A 14,607-nucleotide genomic window follows, 5' to 3' on the forward strand; every position below is an offset into this window, starting at 1 on the left:
GGATATGCCATCAATGGGTAGTTTTTAACACATTGCTAGGGCAAATGATATTTTTGGCACACTAGCTACAGAAAAATTTCACATTTTGGCACACTAGCTACAGAAAATGTTCAGTTACTCTCTCAGATGATCTGCATGTAGTCACACTGTGCCTTCTAAAGATGCACCAAAAAGGAAAGTAGGAAACCTATCCACTTTAAACTTCATATGTGTTCCTGTTTCCCCATTATTCACTTGTATGTCTGTATAATCACTGATCTTTAATTTCAAAGTCCATTTATTCACTCTTTCTTTACAGTAAAGAAGGATTATATGGACTGTAAATGATATGTTTGCATTCTTTGAGAACTGTGGCTGTCCTTAGTAGTGATGTCTGCTTCCTTACCTAGTCACTTGCCTGAGAGACAGCTGTAGCATGTGTAAATTGGCTACAATTGATGGTAGGGAGAGAGGTGTTGCCCACTAGCTCACATTTACCGTTATTTAAGAAGCTGTGTCTTCTCTCTATATATGTCTAATCTGTCTATTCTCTGACACTTACATCACATTTACCACTTTTGTTTTTCTTTAAGTAATCTTATTCATTATATCTGCTTATTTTACCAATTTCAAGACTATCTACATTTTAATTTTGTGTATATTTGATCTTTATTGGTTAGATGGTATGAAATGACTAGGAAGAAAGTGGAGTTATTATTCTTCCCATAGACATAAACACAAGCTGGTATCATTCTCTTCCAACTGACCTGTCACTCATTTTTTTTACATGAAACTTCATAAACTTTTTCATACATTTTACATTTTAGAATCTTCTATTTTACAAACATGTAGTAGTGGCACATACAAATTTTAATAGGATGCTATTCTTGTGTTAGTGTAACTGAGAAGGTCTTCAAACAATGTTTTCTACAAGAAAAATTTGTGTTGGTTAGATAAACCCAGTGTGAATATATGACATGGCAGTGTAAACATAAAATAAGTGAACAATACTAAAGAGGTAGTAATCTCTGCACTCATGACCTAAAGGAAGTGTATCCCTGTGCATTTGAGGTCCATTTAGTCCACAGCTGGAATCCATTCCCTTCTTATGGATTAACTGAGCATTAATATTATCCATTCCCATAAATGAATACACATATACATTATTACCAAATCTGTCTCTGGTATTTGAATTTATTTAAAAACAAATCTTTAAAAAAGATTTTATGGCCTCAAGACATAGACCAGAAAGAAGAAAGATAAAGATTGTCAGGATGGCATATGTTAACTATATTGCCCATTGATTATAAAGAATTGGAAGTAACAGAGCCAAATGTTGTCCTGACTATTGTGCATAATCTGACATTCAAGATTGCCTTACCCTATTCAGTTAATTTCATAAGAAAATACTATAAACTCAATGATTCACACACCATGTGTATTTTACATATTGCTCAATAATTTAAAAATGAAATCACAATCAGGTTTACTGTTTGGTCAATGTCTTGGGCCTTGTCTTTACCTTTTGAGAAAGAACTCAAAAACCAGAGATATACAAGGCTCTCTGTAGAAGATTCTTATGGCTCCTCTTAATTATAGGCCTGTATTTTCATGAACTTTTAAATGTTTTTGTAAGCTTCCATCTTCTTATGTCATCTCAAAATCCCAACATAGAAATTTTGTTTGAGTCTTTGGGGGTGCTTGGGAATACCATCCATTACAGGATAGTCCTTGTATTGATTACACATGATTATCTTTAAATCTCTGTCCCTATTAATCACTGTAACCTTTTACAGAGGAGGAAATGACAACAATCAGTTTGCACTGGCCTTAGCTTTTTCAGTGGATCAAGTCAACAGGAACCCTGATATTTTACCAAATACATCTTTAGCATTTGGATTTCTAGCAGATGATTGTAAGTTCATGTCAAAAGCATATGATATCATTCAATCTTCTGTAAAAGATCATTATAATGTACCTAATTATAACTGTGTTAATCTGAACATATGTTCAGTGTTGCTTTCAGGACCAAACTTGGCAGAATCTTTAGTAGTTGGGAAAACAATGGACCTCTACAATTCTCAGCAGGTGAGATTTTGTGTGGTAGTTTTGCAAGAAATCCTGTCTCTATTGGTGCCATTCCAAGATGCAGAGAAGAGTGTGAGGGACAAACTGACCTTACACTTATGTAAAACTACATAGTTCAAGGGTACTATTCAGAGATTTTATGGGCCTTTCATAATACTGTTTTTGAAGTATAGATAAGGGAATAAGTAACAGGTAAGGGGATATTTAAGATCTCTTTGCCGAAAAGTGCGTTTAACAACTTATTTTAATGCATGTTACCTCATGGTTTTCCCTGTGTCCCAGGTCGTTCAATTTACCTTTGGACCCTTCCATCCTATCCTGAGTGATCATGAACAATTTCCTTATTTGTATCAGATGGCCCCCAAGGACACATCTCTAGCCCTGGCCATGATCTCTCTCATGATTCACTTCAGCTGGAACTGGATTGGGCTGACCATCTCAGACAATGATCATGGTATCCAGTTTCTCTCATATTTGAAAAGAGAGATGGAAGAAAATATAATCTGCTTTGCCTTTGTGAACATGATTCCAGTCAACATGCATTTATATGTGTCAAGAGCTGAAACATATTATAAGCAAATCATGACATGATCCTCAAATGTTGTTATCATTTATGGTGATACAGATAGTACTCTAGCTTTGAGCTTTAGAATGTGGGAATCTCTAGGTATACAGAAAATATGGGTCACCACCTCACAGTGGGATGTCACTTCAAGTATGAGAGACTTTACACTTGACTCATCTCAAAAGACTCTAACTTTTGCACACCATCATGCTGAGATTTCTGGTTTTAAAAATTTTCTCCAGACATTGAGCCCTCTCATCACAAATGAATACCTGGCAAGTCTGGAGTGGATGAACTTTAACTGTGAAGTCTCAGCTTCTAATTGTAAAACACTGAAGAACTGCTCATCCAATGCCTCATTGGAATGGCTAGGATTACAGACTTTTGACATGGCATTTAATGATGGCAATTACGATATATATAATGCTGTGCATATCGTGGCCCATTTCTTCCAGGAGAATCTTCTTCAGACAATGGATAAAGTGAAAGAACATCAATATAATTGCTTGAAGGTAGTGTTTCTTCTATTGGATGATATTTGGTGTCATCAATGTCAGAGTCTTTAATAGTCTCTCTGATGCCACATTCTAGTTGATTAAGAAATATTTTGCCAAATATAAAGCTTTCTGAACATTTTTGCTCCTGAGAAAGTAAATCTAGTGGTTGGTATAAATCTCAATTGCAAAGGCACTAGAGTAGGACACAGAATTTATCAAGGTAAATCAGTGATTTTCTTACAGAGGACCTGAATATCATCACCCCTGTTCTAATACTAGAAACATAGGAGTCCTTCTTCATTAATCATCTCTCTGATGGGAAGATAAGTTTTGTTCATTATTTGTAAAATAAGTGGTAATCAGTGTAGGGGATACTTTTCTACAGTGTTATTAGCTTATTCTGCCCCAAATCTAGGCATTGGAAAATACACAGAAAATAATGGTAGGATTCTGTTCAGTACATATATGTGTATCTATATGTGTGGATGGATGGCTATTATTGTTTATGATGTATTTGTGTTTGTTTCTGTGTATCTAGGTGTATATCTGTGTTGATGTGAATAAATGTGTTTCTGTCTATCTGCATATCTGTCTGTTTGTAGAACTTAATGTTAATTTTTCTTACATCAATGTTTTTCCAGTAGGTGTGTGTTTCTGTATGACTCTTCCTGTGTGTATTTGTCAGCACATGTGTCTACATGTGTCCATGTGTGTTATTTGTGTGTATTTTTGGATTCCATTGTGCACATGTATATCTCTGTTTCAGCGTATCTGTGTGTATTTGTATGTGTGACTGTCTCTCTTTGGATTTCAGCATAAATTTGTTTGCATCAATGTCTCCCTGTGCATTTGTATCTGTATATATCTATGAATTTGTGAGTGTGTGTGTGTGAGCCTGTGTATGTTTTTTGTGGGTTTCTTTTTTCTGTGTGTCTGTTTGGGTGCATAAGTGTGATTTTGTGTGTCTTTGTGTTCGCATGTGTGTCTTGGCTTGCATGTGAGAAAATAGTATGTGGCTGTATTATATATGTATCTCTGTATCTGTATGAGTGTGCGTATGTGTTTCTGTATATTTAATATTTATGTTTGGTGTCTGCATGTATGTATGCATTTGTGTTTAGTAGTTTCCACTGAGAGAACTGCAATTCTAGGGACATTATGATAATTTTATTAATCCACTTGCTTTCATTGCAATTTCTCAACTGTGCACCTTCAATAAAGTTGTATTTATGATGAAATCAGAATACATTTTCTGACTTCAAGCAAGGACACACACACTAAAGAATTTTGACTGTCTTTCAGCTGCACTCCATTCTTAGGAAGACCCACTTCACTTATAATGTTGGGGACAAAGTGATAACAAAACAGAAAGAAAAACTGCAGGCAGAGTATGACATTTTCCAGATTTGGAATTTCCCAAATGGTCTTGGACTTAAGGTGAAGATTAGACAGTTTAGCCCATATTTTCCACATGGTCAACAGCTCCATTTATATGAAGACATTATAGAGTGGGCCACAGGAAGTAGAGAGGTGGGTCTGACCTAACTGTTCTGATTTCCATTACACAGCATTTCTATTTGTGCTTCCTTGTAACTTAGTGAAATGAAATAGATCGTCACAATAGGGACCATTCTTTAGAATCCTTTAGTATGACTCTCCTTTTCACTTTTTGATATGATTTTTTATTAATTCTTTGAAGATAACAGACATGAACACATTGAATATTTATCATACTAGAACATGTTTCTGTCTTTTAATATAATTATAAAAATGGTTGTTAGCACTGTTTAATATTATTTCCAGTAAAGTGAAATTCTTTTGGTACCACTCTGAGTACTACACAATGATTTTCCTCTTTTCTGCTGAACCCCTGACACCAGTGGTGAAAAACTGAGGCTAATTGTAATGAGGAGAAAATTACACATATGCAAATCTTTATTTTTTATTACAGACTGAGTTCAAGAATAACCAGGGCTACAAAGAGAATCCTTGTCTCTAAAAACAATACAAAAAAATAAAGAAATGGGCAGAAAGAAGGAAAGAATGAAAAGGAAGAAATGCCATTAATTAAGATCATCTCTTAATTTTTTTATTTAAAACAAAATTTTATTCATTTTACATACCATTTTACGTACACAGATCCCCCTCTCATCCCTGGTCCTGCACCCCCGATCCTTGCCTAACCACCCTGAGCCACCCTTCATCCCCTCCTGAAAAAAGTAAAGTTCTCCCATGGTGGGACAACAAAGCCTAGTACATTCAGTAGAGGTAGAACCAAGCCCCTATCCCTGGCCACAAGTGTGAACAAGGTGTCTAACCATAGGTAATTGGATCCAAAAAGCCAAAGATATATCCTAATCACTTTGCCAGGGGTCCCTCAAACAGATCCAGCTATATAACTGTCTCCCGTATGCAGAGGGTCTAGTCTGGCCCGATGCAGGTTCCATAGCTGTTGGTCTAAAGTTTTGTGTTCCTATGTGCTTGGTTGAGCTGGCTCTGTAGATTTCCCCAGCATAATCTTGACCCCCCTTGCTCATATAATCCCTCTTCCCTCTCTTCAACTGAACTCCCAGAGCTCGACCTGGTGCTTGGTTGTGTATCTCTGCATCAGCTACTATCAGTTACTGGATGAAGGCCGTGTGGTGACAGGGTATTCACCAATCTGATTAGCAGGGTAATCCTGTTTAGGAACCCTAAACACTACTGCTAGTCATCTAAACTTGGGATATCCTTGTGGATTCCTGGGAATTTCCCTAGCACCAGGTTTCTCTCTTACCCTATAATGTCTCCCTCTATCAAGATATCTCCTTCATTGCTCTCCCACTCCATCACTCCTCCAGCTAGACCACCCTATTCTGTCATGTTCTCATCCTCCATATCCACCCCACAATTGACCCTCCATATCCCAAGTTCACTCCTGGAGATCTCTGTTTCCCCTTCCCAAGGTGATTCTTATGTCCCTCTTTGGGTCTGCCTTGTGTCCTAGCTTCTGTGGAGATGTGGGTTGTAGTCAGATTATCCTCTGCTTTACATCTAGTATCCACTTACCATGTTTGTGTTTCTGAGTCTGCGTTACCTCACTCAGGATATTTTCTAGTTCCATCTATTTATCTACAAATTTCATGATGTCATTTTTTTCTCTACTGAGTAGTACTCCATTGTGAATATGTACCACATTTCCTTTATCCATTTTTCAGTCGAGGTGCATAGATTGTTTCCAGGTTCTGGCTATTATGAATAATGCTGCTATGAACTTAGTTGAGCAAGTTTCCTTGTGGTATGATTGAGCATCCATTGGGTATATGTCCAAGAGTGGTATAGCTAAGTCTTGATGTAGATTGATTTCCAGTTTTCTGAGAAGTCCCCTTACTGATTTTTGGAGTGGCTGTTCAAATTAGCCTTCCCATCAGCATGTCCTTTCCTTATAGAAGGTTCTCAGTTTCAGGAGGTATCATTTATTAACTGTTGCTCTCTGTGTCTGTGCTACTGGTGTTATATTTAAGAAGTGGTTTCCTGTGTCAGTGCAATCTAGGCTATTTCCTAATTTCCCCTCTTTCAGGTTCAGTGTAGCTGGATTTATTTGAGTTTTTTTTATTTTATAATTTAATTTAATTTTACATAGCAGCCACGGATTTTTCTGTCCTCCCTCCTCCTGCCCCCCAGCCCTTCCCCCCAGCCTACCCCCCATTTCTATCTCCTCCAGGGCAAGGACTCCCCTGGGGATTCAGCTCAGCCTGGTAGATTCAGTCCAGGCAGGTCCAGTCCCCTCCTCCCTTCACCCAGGCTGAGCAAAGTGTTCCCGCATAGGCCCCAGGTTCCAAACAGCCAGTTCATACACTAAGGACAGGTCCCAGTCCCACTGCCTGGGGGCCTCCTAAACAGTTCAAGCTAATCAACTGTCTCACTTATCCAGAGGGCCTGATCCAGTTGAGGTTTTTGATACACATTGATTTGAGTTTTGTGCATAGTGATAAATACAGATTTGTTTGCAGTCTTCTACATGTTGACACACAGTTATGCCAGCACCATTTGTTGAAGATGCTTTCTTTTTTCCCTTGAACGATTTTTGTTTCTTTGTAAACAAAAAATTAGGTGTGCATAGGTGTGTGGAATAATGTCAGTATCTTCACTTTGATTCCATTTGTCCACATGTTCGTTTTTATGCCAATATCAAGCTTATTTTATTACAATAGTTCTATAGTAGAGCTTGAAGTCAGGGATGATAATGCCTCCAGAAGTTGCTGTATTGTACAGGATTGTTTTGGCTATGTTAGTTTTTTTCTTTGTCCATATGAAGTTAAGTAATGTTCTATTGAGGTCTGTGAAGAGTTGTGTTGGGATTTTGGTGGGGATTGAATTGAATATGTAAATTTATTTTGTAAAGATTTCCATTTTTATTATGTTGATTATACCTGTCCATGAGCATGGGAGATCTTTTTTATTTTCTGATATCTTCTTCAATTTCCTTCTTCAAGGACTTCAAGTTCTTGTCATACAGGTGTTTCATTTGTTTGGTTAGATTTACCCCAGGGTATTTTATATTTTTTTTGTGGCTATTAGAAAGGGTAATGTTTTTCTGATTCCTTTCTCAGCCTGTTTATCATTTTTTTATAGGAGAGCTATTGATTTTTTAAATTAACGTTTTATCCAGCCACATTCCTGATGGTACTTCTCAGTTGTAGAAGTTCCCTGGTAGAATTTTGGGGGTCACATATGTAGACTATCCTATCATTTCCAAATAAAGTTTGACTTCTTCCTGTCCAATTTGTATGCTTTTCCTATCCTTTTGTTGTCTTATTGCTCTAGCTAGGACTTTGAGTACTATATTGAATAGATATGGGGAGAGTGTGCAGTATTGTCTTGTTCCTGAATTAAGAGGCATCACCTTGAATTTCTGTCCATTAATTTTATATTTGCTACCAGCTTCCTGTAAATTGCCTTTATTATGTTTACGTATATTTCTTGTATTCCTGATTTCTCCAAGAACTTTATAATGAAAGGATGTTAGATTTTGTCAAATGCTTTTTCAGCATCTATTGTGATGATCATGTAGGTTTTTTTTTCTTTCAGTTTGTTTATATGATGGATTACGTTGATAGATTTTCATATGTTGAACCATCCCTGTATCTCTGGTATGAAGCTTACTTCGTCACGGTAGATGATTTATTGATATGTTGTTGGATTTGGTTTGCCAGTATTTTATTGAGTATTTTTAGCATCAATGTTCATGAGGGAGATTATTCTATAATTCTCTTTCTTTTACATCTTTGTGCGGCTTGGCTATCAGGGTAACTGTAGCCTCATAAAAGTAATTTGGCAATGTTCTTTCTATTTCTATTGTGTTGAAAAATTTGAGGAGCATTGTATTATTATGTCTTTGAAATTTTGGTAGAATTTCACTGAAACCAATCATTTGGTAGAATGCACTGAAACCATCTGGCCATGGGCTTTTACTTATGGGTAATAGGTCTATTTAAATTGTTTAACTGGTCTTGATTTAATTTTGGTATATGACACTTATCTAGAAAATTTTCTGTTTGTTTTAGATTTTCCAATTTTGTGGAGCACATGTTTTTGAAGTATGACTTGATGATTCCCTGGATTTCCTCATTCTCATATGTTATGTCTCCTTTTAATTTATGATATGGTTAATTTGGATATTCTCTATCTGCCTTTTAGTCAGTTTGGATAAGGGTTTTTCTCTATCTTGTTGATTTTCTAAATGAACCAATTCTCTGTTTCCTTGATTCTTTGTACTGTTCTCTTTATTTCTATTTTATTGATTTTAGATCTCAATTTGATTATTTCCTGGCATCTGTTCCTCCTGGGTGAGTTTGCTTCTTTTTCTTCTCTAGCTTTCAGGTATGCTGCTAAGTCGCTAGCATGAGATATCTCCAACTTCTTTATGTAGGCATTTAGATCTATGAATTTTTTTCTTTGTACTGCTTTCCTAGTGTCCCATACGTTTGGTATGTAGTACATTCATTTCCGTTGTAATCTAGGGAGTCTTTAATTTCTTTCTTTATTTCTTCCTTGATGCAGTGGTGATTTGGTTGAGCATTATTCAGTTTGCATTAGTTTGTAGGCTTTCTGTAATTTGTGTTTCTGTTGAATTCTAACTTTAAGACATGGTGGTTTGACAAAATAGAGATTATTCCATTTATTTTTGTAACTGCTGAGATTCGCTTTGTGATCAAGTTTGTGGTCACATACTTAGAGAAGGTTCCATAGGGTGCTGAGAAGAAGGTATAGTCTCTTGTGTTTGGTTTGAATGTTCTGTAGATGTTTACTAAGTCCATTTGAGTCATAACATCTTTTAGTTCCATTATTTCTCCACTAAGTTTCTGTCTGGCAGACCTGTCCACTGGAGATAGGGCAGTGTTGAAGTTTCTCACTATTAGCATGTGGGGTTTTATGTGTGATTTAAGATTTAGTAATGCTTCTTTTACATCTGTGGGTGCCCTTGTATTTGAGGCAAAAATGTTCAGAATTGAGACCTCATATTGATAAATTTTTCCTGTGATGAATATGTAATGTCCTTCTTAGCCTCTTTTGATTAATTTTAGTTTGAAATATATTTTTATAGATAATATAATAACTTCACCATCTAGCTTCTTAAATTTGTTTGAATGGAAAGGCTTTTCCCAGCCTTTTACTCTGATATAGTACCTGTCTTTGAAGTTGTGATGTATTTCTTGTATGCAGCAGAAAAAATGGATCCTGTTTTCGTATCCATTCTGTCTGTCTGTGTCTTTTTATAGGCAAATTGAGTCCATTGATATTAAAGAATATTAATGACCGTTGATTGTTAATTCCTGTTATTTTTTGGTGGTAGTGTTGTGTGTTTCCCTTTTTGGGGATTTGTTGGTGTGGGATTATCTATTTCCTGTGTGTTCCTGGATGTTTCTAAATTCCTTAGGTTGGATTTTTCTTCTAGTGCTTTCTGTAGGGCTGGATTTGTGGATAGGTATTGTTTAAATCTGATTTTATCATGAGAAAGTTTTCTTCTATCATTTTGTAGAATATATTCTCTGCGTCTTTGAGCTGCTATTCTTCTCCTTCTTGTATCCCCATTATTGTTAGGTTTGGTCTTTTCAAGGTGTCCCAGATTTCCTGAAGGTTTTGTGTTATGACTTTGTTGGCTTTAATGTCTTCTTTGACTGCTGAATCTATTTCCTCTATCGTATCTTCAGTGCCAGAGAGTCTCTCTTCCATTTCTTGCATTCTTTTGGTTATGCTTGCATCTGTAATTCCTGTACATATGCTCAGATTTTAATTTCCAGCATTCTGTCCGTTTACATCTTCTTTTTGGCCTCTATTTTAGTTTTCAATTCTTGCACTGATTCTTTTGCCTGTTTTATTGCTTTTTCTTGGTTTTCTTGCCTTTCTTTAGGGGATTTATTGATTTCTTCCAATTTTTTTGTTTCTCTTTGCTTTGATTCCTAAAGAGAATTTTTCATTTCCTCTTTAAAAGATACTGTCACTTTAAAATCATTTTTAAGGTCATTTTCTTCTATGTCTTCTATTTTGGGATGTTCTGGTCTTGCTGATGTAGAACCAAATGGTGGTGCCATATTGGTCTTTATGGTGTTGAATGTGTTCTTACACTGGCATCTACCAATCTTTTGCTCCAATCAGTGCCAATGGTTTCTGTATGTCAGGGAGCCACACTTGGTCTAATCAGCATTCTTGGTCCAGTTGGAGCTCTTGGTCCAATTGCAGCTGGTGTTGTGTGTTTGAGGGAACAGTCGTGGTCTTGGGGGATGAGTGGGTTTTGGCAATAGAGTGGGGCTTATAGTTTACAGTGTCTGATGAGGGGGTGGTAGTAAGCTCTGCCTGCAGGAGTCCTGCCTGCTGGCCTGCAACTTGGGCTGCAGTGGGTGAGGGTATAGGGTTACAGGTTATATTCCTGGTCCTAAAGCCTAGAGGCTAGGGCCATCATGTAGGAGAACAGACTCCAAATTGAGATCTTTTAAGATGGGAAAAACCATATCTTTTATTTGGGGCTTAATTTGAGAAGATACAACATTAATCAGATTATTTGATTTTGGAAAGCAAATATTTATCTAGGGCTACACCCTCTGTTGGAAGTCAATACAGGGACATTGAAAAGTAAGCTTTTGCTGTTTATCTACTTGCTTTCACCATTCTAGCAATTCTGTACTTTCACTGGCATAAAAACTATTTATTTGGGATTCTAGTGTATAGTGAAGATCAGCAGAATCCTTCAGCCTCATAGACTAAGAATTTTCTGAATTCTTGGTCTGTTCATTTGTTTACAACAATTGTTGTAATAGCTAAACCATAGCCTATAAGACATTCAAAGTGTATAAAGTGTATATATATATATATTATATATATACACATACATATATATATATATATATATATACATAAATATATGTATAGAGAGTGAGTGAGTGAAAGAGAGAGAGGGAGACAGAGAGAGAGAGAGAGAGAGAGAGAGAGAGAGAGAGAGAGAGAGAGAAAGAAAAAGAGAAAGAGATATAAAGACAGATTCATTTTCTAAGTTATTTACTCCTGAGAACCCTAAGTAGTACAGAGACAGAAAAATGCTCAACAGTGCACATAAATTATAGGAATTCATAATGGTTCTTACAGTGTTATGGAAACACTAGAAGAACTTCTACACATGGAAAAGTAAGATATATTCAAATCATCAAGTAATAAAAAGATAGCACTAGAACACCAGCCAGAAAAACAACTGTTAGTATAATATCAAATAATGCAGTAACAATAATAGGCCATAATTAGCAAATAATTCTCAATAACATTTAAATATTAATCTTCAAATTTTCTAATCAAAAACACAAACATCAACATTGGTTTGTAAAACCAATAGTCATTTTTGCTTCCAGAATCTAACCTCACTTACAAACACGCAGAAATCCCTTCTGTAAATATGTAGTGAAAGAATGTTGAAGAAATGGAACATAATAAAGAAAACTAGAGACTAAACACATTGATTTATATGGTTGAAAAAATTCTCAACTAAATACTGAGTAATATAACTCAACAACACAACAAAAATATCTGTCCTTGTGGCAAAGTTGACTTCATTCCAGGGATACAAGGATGGTTCAACATATGCATATCAGTAAAGTAAATGTGGCACATAAATAGACTCAAGGATAGAAATACATGATCATCCAAATATGGGCAAAGAGAGCTCATAGCAATGTTCAAGATCCATTCAGAGTTAAGATTTAAAACAGACAAAAACTTGAAACAGTAGTCTGAACACATCTTGACTGGATAAGTCTTCTTTCTTATTCATTAATAATTATTATACAGACCAGTCACATTTAAAAAGATTTTCTATGACAATCCTGTTGTCATCATTGTACTGTATGAGGAGAAGCTCAAAGAATTTCCATTAAAATCATCAGTGAGGCCAGATACATGTGGTGTTTTATATCTTTAATCCAAACTCTTGACAGGCAGAGAGAAGCAAATCCCTGTCTGTTTATGTCCAGTCTGGCCTTGATAGCAAGTCCAAGCAAGCTAGGTTTGCAAATGGAGACCCTGCCTAAAAATACATGGTCAGAAATGGGACAACTATATACATATTTTCCACTCTTCTTCAAAATAGTCCTTAGTATCTTAGCAAGAACAACAAGAAATTGTAAACACTATAAACAAAAAAAGAATGGAAGAAATGTGCCTGCTGATAGCATATATTTTAATTCCAATATTCAGGAGGAAGGAAACACAGATCTCTGTGGTAACTATGTCAGCCTAGTGTATATCAGGAGGTGAGGTCTCCCAACAACATTGTGAGAGCCTCTTTCAAGAAAACGCCAAAGAAAAGGAAGATTTGTAGTAATCCATATTGTGGAGAATATGAAAGACCCTGTGCTTAGGAGACACTGCAGTTTCAACACAGAACGTAGTACTGAAGAACGGATGCAAAGTGAAGACACAACAATCAGCAGCTTTCTGAAGCAGCATTCAGATCGCTCAAAGCAGGTTTTTGATGAAAAAAAATGACTTTTTATTTTAAACTTTAAGAAATCCTTTAATTAAGATTAAGTAAGCTAACTTTTATTCAGGTTCCCCCGGTACTTAAAGCTTTTGTACAGCATTTTCACCTCAGGAAACACTCCACCTTTCAGTGGTGACAATTTCAGTGAGCGACAATTCTTGTCAATTCAGCATGTAATCACTACAAATGTATGAGGCTCTGCCATTTACCTAATTTTTCTTATACTCTCTCTTTCATGCTTTGCAGTGCTATTTTATTAGAGTTCATGTATGGTATCTGAGATACGAGGAGTTACTTCCCCTGTCATATGTCCACTAGTTCTAGGTTGCAATGTTGTTATTGGGATTAAACAGTGACTAAAAACAAAGTGAAGAGGAGTGGTTGATTAGGCTCATGGATTACAATCAAGGGAGGACAAGGGAGGATTCTGGATTCTGCAACTAAAGCAGAGACACTTAGGGGGAAAATCTCTACTTACTTGCTTGCTCTGCCTCATTTCCCATATGCCCTGCCTAGGGAAAATGCCCAAAGTGGGCAGAGCACTCCTTAATCAAGTGCCAATTAAAAAAATGTATCACAGGTAGGTGGACAGGCTAGTTCAATGAAGAGGATTCTTTTAGGTCAGGTTCCCATTAACTTTTTAATGTACTTTGTGGTAAGTTGACAAAAATTAACTAGAAAAAAGTTTGCAAGCACTATAGTGTTGCCCACAACAAACAACCTATTCTTCTTCCTGAATTTCTAGCAAGGTGAAGCTACTCAACTTTATATTAATGTTTCCACACATTCATATAAATGACATTATACAGTATACTAAGTGAAATGTGGTCACTCATTTGATGTATATAAAATAAGCTTATTGTGTAAATAAAATATGGTCACTCATTTGCTGTAAATAGAATAAGCTTATTTCACCATGTTCATCTAATGGATATATGGAAGAAATAGGTAAAACTACTGATAATAGCAAGTGTCTAATTTTCCTCAGATGCCTCCCTCTGCATGAAGTGCTGACTGTGGTCCTGGATTCAGAAAATTCTGGCAGGAGGGAATGACAGTCTGCTGTTTTGATTGCAACCCCTGCCCAGAAAATGAAGTTTCTAATGAGACAAGTGAGTGTTTCTGCTAGATAAATTCTTCCCAGTGTTCATCCTCTCTAACCTACATAGGATGATTAAAGCGTTTAAAAGTCCAATCCACAAATCAAATACATCACTTGCCTACGTTCATTTTTATAGGAATGTGATCAATAGCAACATAAATTCAAGTAATACCCTTTGCCTTGGCATACAGCTTTGACTCATTGGAAATTCATTTCATGTGTCATTTTTCAAATAAACAGTTTTGATAATCAAATTACAATATGAGGGGATTTTACAAAAGTCGTTTCTAGTGGGATTATCTCCTCTAAAATTACAGGTTGATTAACTCCAATAATGAGTCTTTAATAATATTTATTTCTTAAATTTGAA

The 14,607-nt window shown here is 36.1% G+C and overlaps 1 pseudogene; it reads left to right on the forward strand.

The window, feature by feature from the left end:
* The window catches only part of LOC131903357 (vomeronasal type-2 receptor 116-like), a 90,646-nt pseudogene that overhangs the window by 589 nt on the left and 75,450 nt on the right, over positions 1-14,607 (forward strand).

This window comes from Peromyscus eremicus, chromosome 1 (assembly GCF_949786415.1).
Source record: "Peromyscus eremicus chromosome 1, PerEre_H2_v1, whole genome shotgun sequence".
NCBI lineage: Eukaryota > Metazoa > Chordata > Mammalia > Rodentia > Cricetidae > Peromyscus > Peromyscus eremicus.